At 38.4% G+C, this 18,769-nt stretch overlaps 1 pseudogene; it reads left to right on the top strand.

Moving 5' to 3' along the window:
* LOC134431451 (kinesin-like protein KIF2A) overlaps positions 1-18,769 on the top strand; it is a 233,922-nt pseudogene that overhangs the window by 152,551 nt on the left and 62,602 nt on the right.

Here is an 18,769-nt window from a genome sequence, read left to right as displayed (position 1 = left end):
GCTTGCACTGATGATTGGCCCTTAATTATAAACATAGGAAATGAGCCAATCAAGGTTTCCCTGTTGCATTCCACAGCAGCTGATAATAATTGTTTACCTTGTCTTCTGAAGCCTCTGGCCTCCAGAAGACGCAGAAATCCGAAAGAAAGGATTTCTGTGGAGAAATGTCTGCGACACTCAAGACTGAGAATTCTACCTGGGCATGATCAAAGATATTGTGACAATTTCTGTTAATAGCAAATCTACCCTGTTACACCTGGATTTAGCTTGCTATATTCCAAGACATAGCAGGTACTCTGCAGGATCAGATCACTGTTTTATTAATGTATGGTTCTCCCTTTTGGATTCTAGGTTAATGTGCAGATACAAGGGGCTTTTACACATTCAGATGACTCACTATCTTGTAAATTTATATTTGTTTAAATATTATTGTAGTTCAAGAATAGAAGTAAAATACTGTATAACGAATTGAGGTATATTTCACTGAAAGATTGTTTCCTTTGTAGATTGATGAACACAGGATATGTGTTTGTGTATGAAAACGACCACTCAATAAAAAAAGGTATGTACATTTAAGATTTTGTGCATTTTTTTCTCTGAAAAGCTGCTTCTGATAGAGTAATATTATTTATATTAAAGAGATCTAAAAATACCAATCAAAGGCAAAACCCTGTTATACTGGACATTATGTGTGAGGTACCCAGAAAATTTATACACTTATCATAATCTGAATAAAGATGGGGAAAAAAGTAGTTAAACTGTCACCATTTTATGGAGTGTAATTTTTTCCCAAAGTCATCTAGGATGCATTTCATTGATCTGGGAATTAATTCTACAGTAATTTCTTCAGTATTTTTATGTTGTGTTTGTATCACCATTCTTTTAATGTATCTTGAAGTGATCTTCTGATCAGTGAGCTACTCAATGAAAACTTCCCTACACTTTTTTGTTATAGATGAATATTTGTACTTTCAAGTCTTGAATCTGACATGAAGGGTACAATTCAGGTGCCTGAATGTTGGTGTCTTCTGACATTTAAGGTGTTCAAGGGTGTCCAAGATATCCTTGCAGGGCTACCAGGTTATAGACAAACTGGAGACATGTACCTCCTGGAATTGCTGCTCAGGGCTGGGCAGGATACCTTAGGGCATATGAAATGGCACTAAACAATTATTTTTAGGTACTGGAAGCACTCCTTAGTGACTTCTCTTCATGTATGATTTGCTTGACAACTTTTTTTCTTACTGCCTGGTGATCAGACTGGAGTCTATATCCCCCACCAAAAAAAAACATTTAGGTTTTCAACTCCAGTCAAATCCCAATCTTTCTATTAAGTTCTTTACTTTTATGAGAAATTAAGAACTGCAAATCTGCAGATGCATCTGGATCAAAGCCGGTATCAATCCAACACTAAAGTAAGCTGATTTTCATTTTGAAAGATGTTTCATTCCTTCTCTTTGTTTTTTTTTTTTTTTTTTTTTTTTTTAGCCTAAGGACTCAAAGAACATCACTTTGACTCTGAAACAACATGGGATACATTTATTATTTTTGTACTGTCAACTACACATTGAGAGTTATCTGGAGGATATCCAGAGGAACATGGGAGAATTGTATAGGAAAGGGAAAACATATATTGATGTTAGTATATAGTTAGTTTTATTTTGTTTTATTTTTTCCCCTCCACGTTGATGCTTCCCCTCCTTTTTTTTTCCTTTTTTTTTTTTTTGTTTATTACTTTTACTGTTTTCTTATTCCCTGTATTTTTTTATTGATCTGAAAGGAATGCATAATCTCAAAAACTGATTGATTGAAACTATTTTTCACAACATATGTCATAAGGGCATTCAATATACAAGTCTGGTAACAGTTCAATTTCTGTTTTAGCATTGGAGGCTATCTTTAATAAAATATAACTTAGAAATGTGATACATGGGGGGAATGTTACCTTCAACTTGCACGGAAGGTGGAGACAGTGAAAATACAATAACTGACAGCAAATTGGTATGAGACATAAATTAAGTTTCAGAAGTGGGACTTGATTCTGTGCAAATATCTTGGATATTAGTGGTTTGGAACTATTAAGAATAGTTCTGAGTTGTTGGTAGGAAGATGAGTGTCTAAGTAAAAATGAGATTCACACTGAAGTTATTTTGCATTTTTAAGAATAAGCTATAATAAAAAGGTATTAATGAAATAATATATGCTGGGGAGGAACCATCATCTTGTACCCACATAATGCAGTATTCTGAGAACATTCACTTTAATTTTGAAAGTTCATAAGAAACAATATTTCTCTTAGTACATTTTAAAATTATATCAAGAAATAGAAGATGTTAGTGTGTAATACCCTAAAGAGAAACATATAAATCATTTTTCCTTTATTATTGCAATAACATGTCAAAAATATTCTTTCCCCTTTCATGTTCCGTATTTTGAAATGCTGTAAGATGTTCAAATAATTTGCAAGAAATCAAGTGTATCAATCAATTTCAGGTAGTCTCACAAACACAGAATCATCACCAAAATCTTTAGGTGTTCTCAGCACCAGTCATTTTGTAGATTGACTTTGCAGGACGAAGATCTTCAGACTGAAACTTTAAGATTTTATTTTAGTGACAAATATTTAAAACAATTGTTTAAAAAAACCCAGCTTTTGACTGTTTCGACTAAAGTTTTTTTCTGAAAAAAATTTACCTTTTTATAGATCTTTTCACCATTATTCCTTATTTATTCTCTTTGATTGCTTCAGAATAATTGCATTTTATTTTATTGCAGTGCAGTTGAAAAATAGAATATATAGTGACCTGAATGCATATTTCTGTTGGTGTGTAATGTCATGCAATAGTAACCATTTTGCTGTTTGAATGGCATTTTAACTGATGAAAATATGTCTACCTGATTGGATAGAGTTACATCAAATTCTTGAACTGCATGCCTTAAGAAATTTAACATAGAAATGCAAGTAGGACACATCAGTGATCCTGACTGTACACAGAAAGGATCATTATTTTTGTGCATCTCGTGGATCCCTGGGTTCTCTGTTTTGCTGTCATATATCATACAACAATTGGCAATAAATTGTAGTGCTATGTAGTAATTATAACCTGAGAACTCACTACTAAATTTGCATCTAGATGGCTTTTGTTCATTCCTAGTGATAAGAAACATCTTTAGCATGTTCAGCTTTTTCTGCTTACAAGATAATTTAAAGAAAGCATTTTATTTTAGAGAAATTCTATATTAAAGACTTGAGATTACAGAAGGAATACAAAAATGAAACTATGTAGAAGGAAAACAATTTTCTTTCTTTTTAAAAGCTGTGAAGATATGTCTATAACTTAAGAGATTTAGGAAAAATAAAAAGATAGAATTTTAAAATGAAGCTTAATGATAGTGCTATCAATAATTATCTCAGTTTTTCTAATCAACTTTGTGCAACCTTTCTTTACCTTCTAGCACCTGGTAAGAGAGGACAACTAGACTTCAAAAATGAAATCTCTTACTTAGCAGATTACTATCTAGGTATCAGAAGCCCAAGTCCATTGCAGTGTTGTTGCTTGGAGGAGCTGTGTTATCTGAGATATTATAAGAGTGTAAACAATGAAAATTGTAAAAAATAGTGATGTGTTGCTACTTAAATATGTGAAAGATGCATATTATGTGATTAGCCTTCGCAAATATTAAAATGAGTACTATATGTGTTATGTTGGAAAGTTATACTGTATTAATTTTAGTAGTGCCATATTAATCTTTTTAAGTGTGACAAATATAGTTTTTAGGCTATAGCATAATATTAAAATAGAAACTATGTGATGTAAGATATTTTTTGTAACTAGCTCAAGGAATGGATAAGATAACCAAGAAATTCTTTGCATAAAGATAACAGCAACAAGACACCAAAATTTCAAGAGAAGAATTATTGCCTCCTTATCAGACTTCTTCCAGACTTCTAGGAGCCAAGAAATTGATTTACAAGATGAGGGGGGGAGAAGAAATTAAGCAGAAGACACCCTTTGTTTGAAAAATATTTGAATCATGTATGAGATAAATGAATATGCCACAGGCTATTGCTTTTAAGGGTTAATCCTTTGTTAGTGTGTGTGCTTTTTTGGCTTAGTGCTCAAGAGCATCCAGATATCCATAATTCTGTTTTTTATTGTCTCTTATTGTCCTAACTTTGATTGTCCAAATTCTTATTGTCCTAATTTTTATTACTATTTTATTACTATTGAACTTCTAAAATTTTAACACAAGTGATTGGCATTTTCCACAAATATATATATTTCATTTATTTTATAGAAACTTTAATGAAAGACCTTGATGTAATAACAATTCCTAGTAAAGATGTTGTGATGCTACATGAACCAAAACAAAAGGTGGATTTAACAAGGTACCTAGAAAACCAAACTTTTCATTTTGATTATGCCTTTGATGACATGGCTCCTAATGAAATGGTTTACAGGTATGTGTATATGGGGGTTTTTGGGAATCTTTTTTCTCATATATCTTTGATGTCAATAACTGTGGGTTTACCTTGGTCATGGACTTGTATTCTCTCTGTTATCAGATATGTATATTGCTAACTCCATTCTTTTGCCTGCTTACTTTTGGTTTAGCTCTGTTTATCCTGAATCCTGCTCTCAGTTACCCTCCAAGAGTTTTCCAGGCTCTAGTGTGTATTGCTTCCTCAGGAGACAAATCAGGAGAGGGTGGGGAAAGAGCACAGAGACAGAGACCCCATGGTATTTGGATCTTCATTTTCGCCTTTCTTTTTCTGTTTGACTTCCACAGTTGAAAGAGAATAATGCACAACACTTTAAAAATTTGTTTAGAAGTAGCTGTTTACCTTGTCCAAGTTGCTTAATGGATTAGATACAGGCAAGGTTAGACACCACAGGTCATAGTCTCGGTATGAAGTCTAAATATTGTGAATATTTTTGCAAAGAATATTGATATTAGAAAGGAATTTCATTCAGATAATTTTCCTTATGCTTAGAAAGTGCCTCTCATAGCCTTAAAGAATAGGGACAGAGAATTTTCTTAAATCTTGGTTTTTAATCCAACAATTAGGAAGTCAAAGTTGGCATCGTATCCTGACTGATGTTAGATGTTAACATCCTGTTGGTGGATAAGAGATTTATTAAAAGGCCTTGAAAATGAAAACTTGTGTCTTAAGTTTGATAGAAGTAAAAGGAGAAGCATAGCAAAAGTAAAAACTTTTTAGTCTGTTAGTTTACACTAATGCAATACTTCTAAACAACAAAGCTGTGCCCTTGAAAATGTGTCTCTAATGATTGTCTACTGGTAGCATCTTTTCTTTCTAGATAGTAAAGAGCTGTTAGAAAGTGATCTAGCTGGTGAGGTGTGCCTGGGTCACACAGAGATAGCATCTTCACACAGAGGAGCAGTTGAGCTTTGGCCTTTCTCAGACATCTGTTGTCTTGGCACTGCTTGAACTTCTCCCGGCTTTTAGCTGAGAGGTCACTTCCTGGCTCTCCCTGCCCACTTATTGGGTAGACAGTCAGTATCCCTTAGGATTTTCCAACACAAGAGGGGGAGGAAAGTGACTCAGATTCAAGAATACTTGGCTAGAGATGCAGTGAAACAACACTGGAGGCTGGAGGAGAGAGAGAGAGAGAGGGAGAGCGCCTTTACCTGATAACTTATTACCCCATTAGCAGGCCATCATGCCCATGGAAATCCCTTGGACACATATCTCATGGCACATGTCATGGAACACCTGGCTGTTTCCAGTTGTTTCATTATGAGTGTTTGAGACATTTCTCAGAAGGGCTCAAAGGGGCCTACACCCCATGTCCTCCCTTTGTCTCAAGTTTTGCTTTTCTGTCTAGCCTTTTCCTTACAGCCTCTTGCAATAGTTTTCCTCCCCCTTAACAACCAGTTCCTGTAATCTCCCTCCTTCATGTTGTCTTTGTGAGCATAGTGTTTAAATGTGAGGGATGTTTTTGACATACAATGTTATGTTTTTGTACTGAGTTTCTTCAGCAAAATTTTTGTTACTTGCATAATAAATTAATAGTAATATGGGAGAATATTGAAAGATGCTTGTATTCATACTGAAACAATAAACCTCTAGTCTGTATAGCAGTACAGGCTTTTTTTTTCTCCCTCATATGGCACAATAATGATTATCACATGAAGGATAATCTACTTCAAGGCCTCCTGTAGTAACACAATTGCGAGGAAGATAGCTATCATGTTCTGCTCTAACCAGAACTGCCAGGGTCACAATGGGGAAAAAAAAGTATGACAAGTTACTTGAGTTTTCTTAAATATGCTAAAATTTCTCCTATTTCTATACTGAAAAATGTTCTCAAGAAATGTACTACTCTTTATTTTCTTATTATTACTTTACTTAGGCTGTATTTTAAGTATTTTCGAATCCATGAGCTGCAACACTGAGTTGCAAGGATTTTTAGTATTAAAAAACTTAAATGCCTTTTGAATTTTAAAGGAGAATCAGAGTTTATATTTCTGAAGGCTCAAGATTGCAAATAAAGGTTCTACTAGAAGGAGAGTTTGACTTTTTTGACACGGTAGCATTTGGTGTTGTATAATGCTCTACAAAAATTTTCTAGTCATGTTTGTATTTTGCCTTATTTTAAAATACATATAATTCAGTCCATTTTTTATAAATCAGCAAAATTAATAATTTCAAATGCAATTAAGCAGAGATAATGGAATGTGCTTCTTAGGTGGATAGGTTTCCTGAAACTGATTTGGAATATCCTCTTGAGGACAAAAAAAAAAAGGTATATACTTGGAGGATGCAAAAAAGAAAGACTAAGACTGATCAGGAATCATCTGGTATATTTTTGATGAAAACTGATGATTCGGTTAAACATAGATTTTTGCATAACCCTTGGTTGCTGAATGGCTCAATCTTACCCATATTATTTTTGTAAGTGACGTGTTTGTTCCAAAGTGGAATGAAAGGAGGTTGTAACACCTCAGTGTTTCTGATAACAATCATTCTTGTTTCTGTCACTAAACACACTTTATTTGTAAACATCTGGAAAAAGTTTAGAAAGAGAGACTCTTGCCTCCATTACTTGGTGGAGGTAACCACCATAAGGTTACCTTTTGCTTTTGGAGATTTTCATGAAGAAATGGTAGTAAGCAGCTGAATTGGGAGCAATAGCTACATTTATTTAAGTAAAAAATAATTCTTTAAAATAGAAAAATTATATTTTGGAAAATATTTTTGATGCATCAAATAATGCTTAAGGGATTACTGGATTTTTCCATTCTGATGAGCCTGGGTAGACGTTTTATTGAGCCTTGTCTCAGTGTAACTATGTTCTCAAAATATTAAGACATGCAATGTGTTTTTGACCACTTGTCTTCTGAACTTAATATTGGAAGCTAATTTAGGGAGCAAAAACTATAGTGCATTTTTTGTATTGGCAAAATCTAAGCATTTAACTGCTGCACTGTCCGACTTCTGCATCTTATAATGGTGCCTTCTTTAGGGAGCTCCAAACTCCATGTAGCAAACTGTGCCATGTTGCAACACTAAAACAAGAAAATTCTTTTTTGTGGGGTTTGAAGAAAAATACATTTTTTGCAAAATAAATGGGAAACACCTTGTAGCTTTTCTCTAATTGTGTAGTATATTTGAATGCCCTAGAGCTGGTAGCCTCTTTAGTTCAGGAATTAATAAGCAGATGTCCTTTGGCCTCTCAAAGTTCAGAACCAGCTTTGTCACTTCTGGCATTAAAATTTATAGTGCCTTTGTGGTAGTGTGGGTTTTAAGAAGTAATTAAATTTCTAAAATACTGTTGTTTTTTACCTTTAAGGTTTACAGCTCGACCATTAGTAGAGACCATATTTGAAAGGGGAATGGCCACTTGCTTTGCATATGGACAAACAGGCAGCGGAAAAACCCATGTAAGTATTTCCTCTACATGTCAGCAATACGCTTCTTTTTGCGTATTTTACGCTTCAATAAATTCTAATAAGTAACAAATATGTAAGTTACGGTTCTGTGATCTTTATTGTGTATTTTTGGTCTTTTGTTTTTTAATTTACACTATGGGTGGTGACTTTTCAGCAAAGAACCAAGATTGTTCTAAAGGAATATATGCACTTGCAGGTGAGACTTTATTGTTCTGTTGGCTTTGCGCAAATTAGTTGAGGTCAATACATTTCCACTTCCTGTTGTACAAACATAAGGGTTGACATATTTTGCATTACAGTGGAGCTTTGGTAACATAAGTAGTTTCTAGGTGGGTAGTTTTTACACGGTAAGGTAAATATTTACAGATAACTTTAGAAATGTAAAAAACATAAATGATGATCAAGTTTACAATTTTTGAGTCTTCTGCACCTTCCAATGTAATGTGGCAGTTTAAACTGCAGTGTTTCTTAATTGACTTGATTGACTGTTACACTTGCAAAATATGAGATACTGTAAAATAGACTTCTATGTGTTAATGTCTTCACTAAATGAAAATACATAACTACATCTCTTTTTATTTTGTAAATGTATTCACAGCTAGAGATGTCTTTTTAATGCTAAAGAAGCCAAATTATAACAAGTTAGAACTTCGAGTATATGCAACATTTTTTGAGATCTATAGTGGTAAGGTAAGTACCTGTTTTTTTCTGAGGAAGGTGGAATTTCTCTTTCACAAACAAGATTGTTTGTCACATAAAAGATTTTTTTCCTTTTTGTACTAAAAGCTTTATTTCAAATAATTCTTTATATCTTTATCTATATCATTATATAATAATCCTTTCAATCACAGGTTGGAAGGGACCACAGTGGGTCATCTGGTCCAACCTCCCTGCTCAAGCAGGATTGTGCATGGAATGCTTTGCATATTTTGATATGACATTTGAAGCAAAAATGTCTTTTAAAGCTCCTCTTTAACTGTTATTTTCCCCTCCTTCCCAAGGTTTTTGACTTGTTGAACAGGAAGACAAAATTAAGAGTGTTAGAAGATGGTAAACAGCAAGTCCAGGTGGTGGGATTACAGGAACGGGAAGTTAAATGTGTTGAAGATGTTCTTAAGCTTATTGAAATAGGCAACAGCTGCAGGTATATCCCATAGCTTTCACCAATTTTTCATTGTAAATGAAAGAATTGCAACAAGATTTTTTTTTTGGTCTCTTCATAGTAATGGCTTTTTAATATGCAGTGGCATTTTTTATAATGTTGGCTGCAAGTAAGGAATTTACCTATCTTTTGGATATAGTTTTGAGTTTTTCAGCCAGGGAGAAATATGAACTGATTTTTCTACAGGATGTGAATTGCATGCATTATATAACCAGTTTACTGACTTAAATTCACATCATTTATAATCTGGAATACTGCCAGATTCTTCAGTTCTAAAAGGCCTTGATATGTAGTGACAAAAGTATAAAAGTTGGGGTTTGTTTATGATCCAGCTTTATTGTTTTTAAAATTAGCCTTGTGACAGACTGCTGACTGATTAGATAAAAGTACCACATGCGGCATTTTGCATATAAACTCTCTGATAGTCTGAAATCTTTGGAGATCTGCTTATTCTTGCTTTTAAGAGAGTAGTAAAATGCTACTAATCTTCCATTTCTGTTTGAAGAATTGGAAAAATAGGTATAATTGTACCGTGTGCATCAAATTATATGGGTAAACACAGGACTATTCCCTGAAAAAACTAATGTTCTGAGGGCAATGTGTTTAACATATATGGTCCTTTGCCTGTTCATATGTTCTTCTTTTCTTTCCTTTTGTTACAGGACATCCAGCCAGACATCTGCAAATGCACACTCATCTCGAAGCCATGCAGTGTTTCAGATTATTCTCAGAAGGAAAGGGAAATTCCATGGTAAATTTTCTCTGATTGATTTGGCTGGCAATGAAAGAGGAGCAGATACTTCTAGTGCAGATAGGCAGACTTGACTGCAAGGTGCAGAAATTAACAAGAGCCTTTTAGCACTCAAGGTAACTGAAATGTTTCCATTGCCTTTGAGTATGTGAAAGCCTTCCACATATAACAGCAATGACTATTGAAATTAGTGGTTTTGCAGGCTTTGCTTCTCTGCATTGTCTACTGATGTGACTTGTAAAATATAATCTTGTTTTTCCTTTAAATAACTGAAAAAACACTTGGTAATTACCAAGTAGAAACACTGCAGAAACATTGTGCTATCTATTTTCATGTAGTTAAAAAAAATCAAACAAAATCCCCAGTAGTTGAATCTGAACACTTTTTTTTATATATATACTTAAAATGGGGGGAGAGATAACTTACTTTTGTACTAAAGGTCTGAAATACTAACTGGAAATATACTTACTGATCTCAGTTGGGTTTTTTTTAATTAAGAAAAGATTTTTTTTAAAAAAGATACCTTTTGTAGTGGTTTAACCTTAGCTAGAAACTAAGTACCATGCAGCTGCTCACTCAATCCCCTCACCCCCTTCCCCAGTGGGATGGGAAGGAGTATCTGAAATAAGGGAAAACCCATGGGTTTGGATAAGAATAGCTTAATAATTGAGCTAAAGTAAAAGATAATAACAATCATAATAATTGTATTGAAAAGGAGAGAGAGACACGGAGAGAGAAATAAACCCCAAGAGAAACAAGTGATGCACAGTACAGTTCCTCACCACACTGACTGATGCCCAGCCCATTCCCCAGCAGCTATCATCCTGTCCTGACCAACTTTCCCCAGTTTATATACTGGGAATATTATATGGTATGGAATATCCCTTTGGCCAGTTCTGGTCAGCTGTCCTGGCTGTGCTCCCTCACAGCTTCTTGTGCAGCTTCTCCCTGGCAAAGCATGAGACACTGAAAGGCCCTTGACTCAAGGTAAGCATTGCTCAACAACAACCAAAACATCAGTGTGTTATCAGCATTATTCTCACACTGAATCCAAAACACAGCACTACAAGCGACTAAGAAGAAAATGAACTCTATGTTAGCCAAAACCAGGACAGTCTCCACCCCTTATTCCATACCATTTACATCATGCCAGGTCCCACACTTTTCAATACCCCATCACCTTTCCTATTTTTTCATAGATATACACACAGATATCATTCCCTTAGTCTATGGATCATCCCTATAAAAGTCTGTTGAGTTCATTTAGTCCATGACCTTGGGCTCCATCTGTCATAGCAGTCCTTCAGGACAGGAAAGATGGTGTGTGATATTGGATTGTTGCAGTTGAAGCCAGATCAATCTTGGATAGCTATTAACATAATACAGTTTAATTCATTGGCTATTCTTACCCAAAATCAAATCCCCTTGAGGCACACACCAGACTTGCCCATCCTTCCACATTACCCACCAAGTGCACCCAGGTCCTTGAGCAAAAGCAGTCCCACAGATGGGTTTACCTTTGCCTGAGGCAGGAATTACCCAGACTGTTTTCCCCAGCATATTTTAATGTGCACAGGAATTCTATCCCATTTTAAAGTACTTAACAATTTTGATTGGGCAGGGCCAGCCTGATTGGCAGATGCTCTGGTACTGACTAGGCAGATGGCCTTTGCTAAATGTATATCCCAGTGTCTAAAGGTTCCACCACAAATTTTCTTCAGTGTAGTCTTTAACAGTCCATTACATTGTTTGATCTTTACAGAGGCTGGTGCATAATAGGGAATATGATACACCTACTCAGTTCCATGTTATTTGGCACAAGCATCTATGAAGTTGTTTCGAAAATGGCTTCCATTGTCCGATTCTGTGCATCTGAGGTTATATCACTGACTCAATTCTTTCTGGAGTACCATGTCACCATAAGACTTCCTTTCCAAGGCCCAGGATACCGTTCCAGGCAGTGCCATGGAGCACAGGGTGTGTTTCCACCATTGTAAGCACACAATGCTTGCTGTTACAGGTTTGGGGGAGTGTGATATAGTCAATCTGCCAGGCTTCCCCATACTTATATTTCAGCCATCGTCCCCCATACCACAGAGGCTTTATCTGCCTGGCCCTGCTTAATTGCAGCACATTTCACATTCCAGGATAACCTGTGCAATAGTGTCCATGGTTAAGTCCATCCCTCGATCACGAGCCCACCTAGATGTTGCATCTCTTCCTTGATGTCCCAAGGTGTCATGGACCCACCAAGCCAGAAATAATTCACCTTTATCTTGCCAATCCAAATCCACCTGAGCACTTCAATCCTAGCAGCCTGATTCACCTGCTGGTTGTTCTGATGTTATTCAGTTGCCTGACTCTTGGCTTCATGAGCATCCACATGATGTACCTTCACAACCAGGTTCTCCACCTGGGCAGGTTTATCTCTGTGCTGCCAGTTTATCTGCTTCCATTGCTGCAACCACTCCCACCAGGCATTTGCCACTATCCATGAATCAGTATAAAGTATCGGCCATTTCTCTCATTCAGCAATGTCTAAGGCCAACTGGATGGCTTTCACCTCTTCAAACTGACTCAATTCACCTTCTCCTTCAGCAGTTTTTGTGACTTGTCATATTGGACTCCATACAGCTGCTTTCCATCTGCAATACTTTCCCACAAAACGGCAGGACCCATCAGTAAACAAGTCATAGTACTTCTCATGTTCTGGCACTTCATTATACAGTGGGGTCTCTTCAGCACATCACCTTCTCCTCTAGTGACATTCTGAAATCTTTGCCTTCTGGCCAGTTCATGATCATTTCCAAGATTCCTGGATGACTGGGGTTTCCTATCAGAGCTCATCATGTGATCAGTGCAACCCACTTACTCCATGTAGCATCTGTTTCATGATGTGCAGAGGAGACTCTGCCTTTGAACATCCAACCCAACACTGGTAATCAGAGTGCCAGGAGGAACTGGACTTCAGTGCCAATCACCTCAGAAGCAGCTTGAATCCCTTCATAAGCTGCCAGTATGTCCTTTTCAGTTGAAGTATAGCAGACTTCTGATCCTCTGTATGCCTGACTCCAAAAACCTAGAGGTCAACCTCGAATCTCTCCGGGTGCTTTCTGCCAGAGATTCCAGGTAGGACCATTCTCCCCAGGTGTAGTATAGAGCACATTTTTTACATCTTGCTCTATTTGGACTGGCCCAAGGGCTAGAGCATGAACTGTCTCCTGTTTGATTTGTTTAAAAGCTTGTTGTTGCTCGGGGCCTCATTTGAAATAATTTTTCTTCCAGGTCACTTCATACCAAGTGCTGACAATCAGACTGTAATTTTGAATGTGCATTCCCCAGAATCCTACAACACCTAAGAAAGTTTGTTTCTTTCTTACTAGTTGGTGGAGACATTGCTACTGACAACATTCATCTTGCCATTTTATTCCTAAAACCCGGATCTCCTGTGCAGGTCCATTGACCTTACTTTGTTTTATAGCAAAACCATCCTTCAGAAGGATTTGGACTATTTTCTTCCCTCTCAGAAACTTCTTCTGCTATATTGCCCCACACAATGATATCATCAATATATTGCAGGAGTTCTGGACCTTCGCTTTTTTCCAGTACAGTCTGGATCAGTCCATGGCAGATGGTTAGGCTGTATTTCCACCAGTTGATTCCAGGTGTACTGGATGCCCCTCCAAGTCAAAGCAAACTGTGGCCTGTACTCTGTCACCAGAGGGATTGAGAAAAACACATTAACATTATCAATTGTAGCAGTGCTGGGCTGCCTTTGACTCCAGTTCCTATTGAAGTTCCAACATGTTCAGTATGGCAGCACTTGGTGTGACTTCATTCAGTCCACAACAATCTATTGTTAATCACCATTCTCTGTTAGACTTTCACACTGGCCATATGGGACCATTAAATGGTGAGTGGGTCCTGCAGATCACTCCTTGGCTCTCCAGTTGACAAATCAGTTTATGGATTGAAATTAGGGAGTCTTGGTTGGTGCAATATTGCTGGTGGTGCACCATTATGGTAACAATTGGCAACTGCCGTTCTTCAACCTTCAGCAACCCCACAGCAGAAGGGTCCTCCAAGAGACCAGGCAAGGTAGACAACTGTTTAACTTCCTCCATCTTCAAGACAGCTATATCAAAAACCCACCCTTGAAATACCCTCTCCTGAGATAGTCTGTGCCAAGGATGCACAGAGCCTCTGGGCCAGTCTCAATGGGATGTTTTTACCACTCATTCCCAGTCAGGATAAGATCAGCCTCCAGTACAGTCAGCTGTTGGAATCCTCCTGTCACTCCGGAAATACAGATGGATTCTGCCCCTGCATAGCCTGATGGCATTAGAGTACACTGTGCACCAGTGTCTACGAAAGCCTTGTACTCCTGTGGGGCTGCTGTGCCAGACCACCGGATTCACACTCTCCAGTAAACCTGGCAATCCCTTTCTTCCACCTGGCTGGAGGCAGGGCCCTTCTAGTCCTGGTCATAGGATTCTCCATTTACTTGTAGAAATGGATTAGAATTCCATTCCATAGAATTAGAAGTAAAATTAGCCCTTCCACTCTGCATGGGAAACTGCCACTGAAGACTGAGACAGTAACTTTCCTGGAAGAACCCTCATTTCTGATTGTTTTTCCCTGCAATTCATATACCTGTGCCTCTAGGGTCAAGGTAGGTTTTCCATCCCACTTCCTCATGTCCTTTCCTTGGTCCTGCAAGTAAAACCATAGGGTACCCTGTGGTGTGTATTTTCTATATCCTCCCTTTTGAGAAAAAGAACTCTTACTGTTAATAGCTGAGATGTAGGTCCACACAGGTGGGGAGTAGGACCTCTTTTTCTTGACGAAACTCCTAGAACAATTTTTTATACCTCTGGGAGATTTTTCCCACAGCCACAAAGGAGTAGCTGCAGTGCCTGTCGCTGGGGTTGGAGTAGCCATCGGGCCTGTGGTTTTGTTGTCAGATCCAGAGACTTTGTTTTCTCCCTGAGGGTACTGAGCAGTGTTGAACAGGGCTCGATAGGCCTGGGCCAGGTTCCAGCATGTTGCAGTGATTTGTATCTCTCTGGAATTACTAAGGTGACAGCATACTTTTTCCAAATCTTTTACTAGTTTTTCCATATTCTGCACTTGTTCAGGGGTGAGGTTCAAAAACATTGGAGGTGCTCACTGTCCTAGGCACTTGCCCATACTATCCCACACACCCTGCCGCTCATAACTATCCAGCCTTGGGGCAGATCTCTGGATGATATTCTTAAATAGCTGTTTAAACAAGACCTGAACCACATCTAACAACATGCTGGTTCCAAGCAAAAGGGCCAGGTTGGTTTCAAGAGTGTTCAAAGGATATTAAAAATCTTTAAAATTCAGGAAGGAAGGAAGGAAGGGAGGAAGGGAGGGAGGGAGGGAGGGAGGGAGGGAGGGAGGGAGGGAGGAAGGAAGGGAGGAAGGGAGGAAGGGAGGAAGGAAGGAAGGAAGGAAGGAAGGAAGGAAGGAAGGAAGGAAGGAAGGAAGGAAGGAAGGAAGGAAGGAAGGAAGGAAGGAAGGAAGGAAGGAAGGAAGGAAGGAAGGAAGGAAGGAAGGAAGGAAGGAAGGAAGGAAGGAAGGAAGGAAGGAAGGAAGGAAGGAAGGAAGGAAGGAAGGAAGGAAGGAAGGAAGGAAGGAAGGAAGTCTCCTCCATAGGTTGGCTCTTAAAGGAGAAAAGACAAAAGGTGTAATTATTCAAAGATCCCAATAGATGACTCCTTAAGTATAGAGGTGACTGCAGAGCTGAGTACACATACCAGCTATGCTATCCTATCATAAGCCTGTAGGGGGATAGAATATAAGAAAATAAAGATAGTGTAGAAAGTAATCTTACCCCTAAGGAGTTGCAGCTGGGCCAATTATCAAAGATTAGGAACAGGCCTGACTTTAACAGGCCACAGCTGTAACCAATGAGAAGAAGAGTGCTATAAAAGAGTGGGGTGGCTGGTTTGTGAAGAAGAAAGTGTCAGTGCTTGGGGGAGCAGCCCATGAGAAAATGCCAAGAAGGTATGAAAATTTTGCAGTAGGAGACAACGGTATGGAACTTTTGCAGTAAGATGGCAACATAAACCAATACTGCAAAGTACAACAAAATGATAACTTTAGCCCAGGCCCCATGGAGGATAAACATCACCACAGGGAACACATGCAGGAAGTAAGGTATTTCATACCACAACCCTGAGAACAAGTGTGACAATTCTGAGAGCAAATAAATCAACACTGACAATTAAACTAAAATAATGAATGCCCATAACAAATTTGTTTTAACACACTCTGGTCAGATATGTCATTATCTTAACTCTTTGTACCCCACGTTGGGCACCAAAAGCAACTGTTGTGGTTTAACTTCAGTTGGCAACTAAGAACCATGCAGATGTTTGCTCACTCCCCACTTCCCATCCAGTGGGATGGGGAGAAGAATCAGGACAATAAAGTAAAGCTTGTGGGTTGAGGTAAAAACAGCTTAATAATTGAAACAAAGTAAAAAATACTACTACTGCTACTAATAATACTAATGAAAAGGAGAGAGAGAGAGTAATGAAACCCAAAAATGACAAGTAATGCACAATACAATTGCTCACTACATGCTGACTGAGGTTCAACCTGTCCCCAAGCAGTGATCAGCCTCCCCCCTTCCGGGTAACTCCCAGTTTATATATTGGGCATGACACTGCATGGTATGGAATGTTCTTTGGTCAGTTCAGATCAGCTGTCCCAGCTGTGCTCCCTCCCAGCTTCCCTGGCAACACATGAGACACTGAAAGGCCCTTAACTCAGTGTGTTATCAGCACTATTCTTATACTGAATCCAAAACACAGCACTATGCCAACTACTAGGAACAAAATTAATTCTATCCCAAATGAAACCAGAACACCATTATGACAGATTTATTTACCATTGTTAATTAATTAACTGAAGAAGAAAACAACACCACAGTACTGCATCCAGAAAGAATTAAGAAATAAACTATAATAACCCTTTGTCTTGGTTTAGGGCAAATTTTGGAGGAAACCTTCGAATGGGGTCCCTCTAAAAAGCAAATTCAAGTGGCCCCTCCCCCAACCAGTTCAAGAAAATATTTCCTTGGAGAAAAGTGGAAAAAAACCCTGTTTATTTAACTGGCAAAGCATTCACCAGCACAAAAATTGAACAATATTAAACAACAAAATCTGTTGCTGTTGTGAAGAGATGGCAAATTCAGAAAGTCCTTTTTGTGAAGTGTAGCTTGGCTCAGTCTCTTATCAGTCCCTCCGGTGCTGGAAAATGCCATGGCCCAGGCCCTGGTGGGTGACAGGTGCGAGCTCCTGGTGTTCTTCTGGGTTTCCAGTCCAGAGCAGGTTTGAACAGTTCCAGGAAAGAGAAAAGCCACAGTCCGGGGAATTTCTCTGCCTCAGCTAGCAAAAAAACTAACTAAAAGCAAAGGAGAGCTCTCTCCCACTGTCTGTACTGCAGACAAGACAGTCTGTATGTAGGAATGCGGGGGGGGGGGGGGGGGGAAGGAGCAAGTACAGTTTATGAAAACAAACTGTAAACTGTGAACCTCTTTTTTTCCCTCCCCTTCGCTCTTGGAACCAGTCTCAAAGGTGCAGAACTTAACATCCAGCATAAACAGAACAGATGATTGGGGATACAAGCATCATAAAGTCACCCCAGGACACCCTTGAAAGTAGGAATCCATTTATCATAGAATCATGGACTCATTTAGGTTGGAAAATGCCTTTAAGATCATCAAGTCCAGTCATTAACCCAGAACTTCCAAGCCCACCTCTAACCCATGTCCCCAAGTGCCACATCTACATTTCCTTTAAATCCCTCCAGGAATGATGACTCCACCACTGTCCTGATTCCCCTGTGCCAGGGCTTGACAGTACTTTCAGTGAAGTCTTTCTCTCCCAAAGAAGAAACTTATCCCAATACTGATAGATTTTGCCTAAATGAGGATTTGAGGACTCTTGTATCATTACAATATTTTACAGAAAAAGCATTTGAAACTCTGCTCCGTTTTGAGTTTATTCAAGTACTCTTTATAGCAAAACATCTGATACAATTGTGAGACTGGACTATGACTCTAAACACCCTTGTGGAGGTGTCAGGGTGGTTTGTTGAGGCCAGTTTTGCATACCCTGAAGAGGAGGTGAGTTTTTCATTGTGTAATGACAAACCTCTGGTCCAAATAAGGCAGGGGGGTGAACTTATTACCACCAGAGGCTACAAACTGGGCTTTGAGGCTGATAAGAGGGAAACCCTGTGGAGACAAGATGGTGCTTTTTATCTTGCCAATTTGTCCTCCCTTACACACACACCCCCTTCCCAGGGAAGATCACATGCACACATAAACCTACTGACACAAGAGGCAGCTGTCATGTCTTAGGAGGAGTCATAAACCATCAAAGACCTCCAAAGCTCTCCCAGACTCATTTCTGAGGCCTTCTGCAAGAGGACTGCACGTGATCAAAAGACAGTGTAAAACTCCCCCCACCCCCCAGGGGAGGTGCTTGGGCATTCCCATCTGAACCTAAGCATATATTTAATCGACTGGACTTTGTATTTTGTGGGCTTTTTCCCCACCCCCAACAGATCAAGACCTTTGATCATCACTTTGACCAACAGCAACAATCAAGTCTTGTCACAGATCCATGGATGGTGCTTATGTATCTTTCCACTCTTATCCTTTCTCTCTTTCTTCCATTCTTTTCCCTTATTAATTTTTCCAAGAGAGTGATATATTTATGCTTTTATATTGCCATATCACTAGAGATAATGATAACCAAAACAGCTATATACTGTTGCCTAATATCAAAAGAGAAAAACTTGCAACAGTGTTAAAATAGTAAAATAAAAAGCAGACCTTTATTTGGAAGCTTCCAGGTGTCCCGATAATCATGGGCACACCCTGCATTGGACTTCTA

Source organism: Melospiza melodia, chromosome W (genome assembly GCF_035770615.1).
Source record: "Melospiza melodia melodia isolate bMelMel2 chromosome W, bMelMel2.pri, whole genome shotgun sequence".
Taxonomy (NCBI): Eukaryota; Metazoa; Chordata; class Aves; order Passeriformes; family Passerellidae; genus Melospiza; species Melospiza melodia.
Note: the sequence above shows the minus strand (reverse complement) of the source record. Positions and strands in the feature narration are given on the sequence as shown.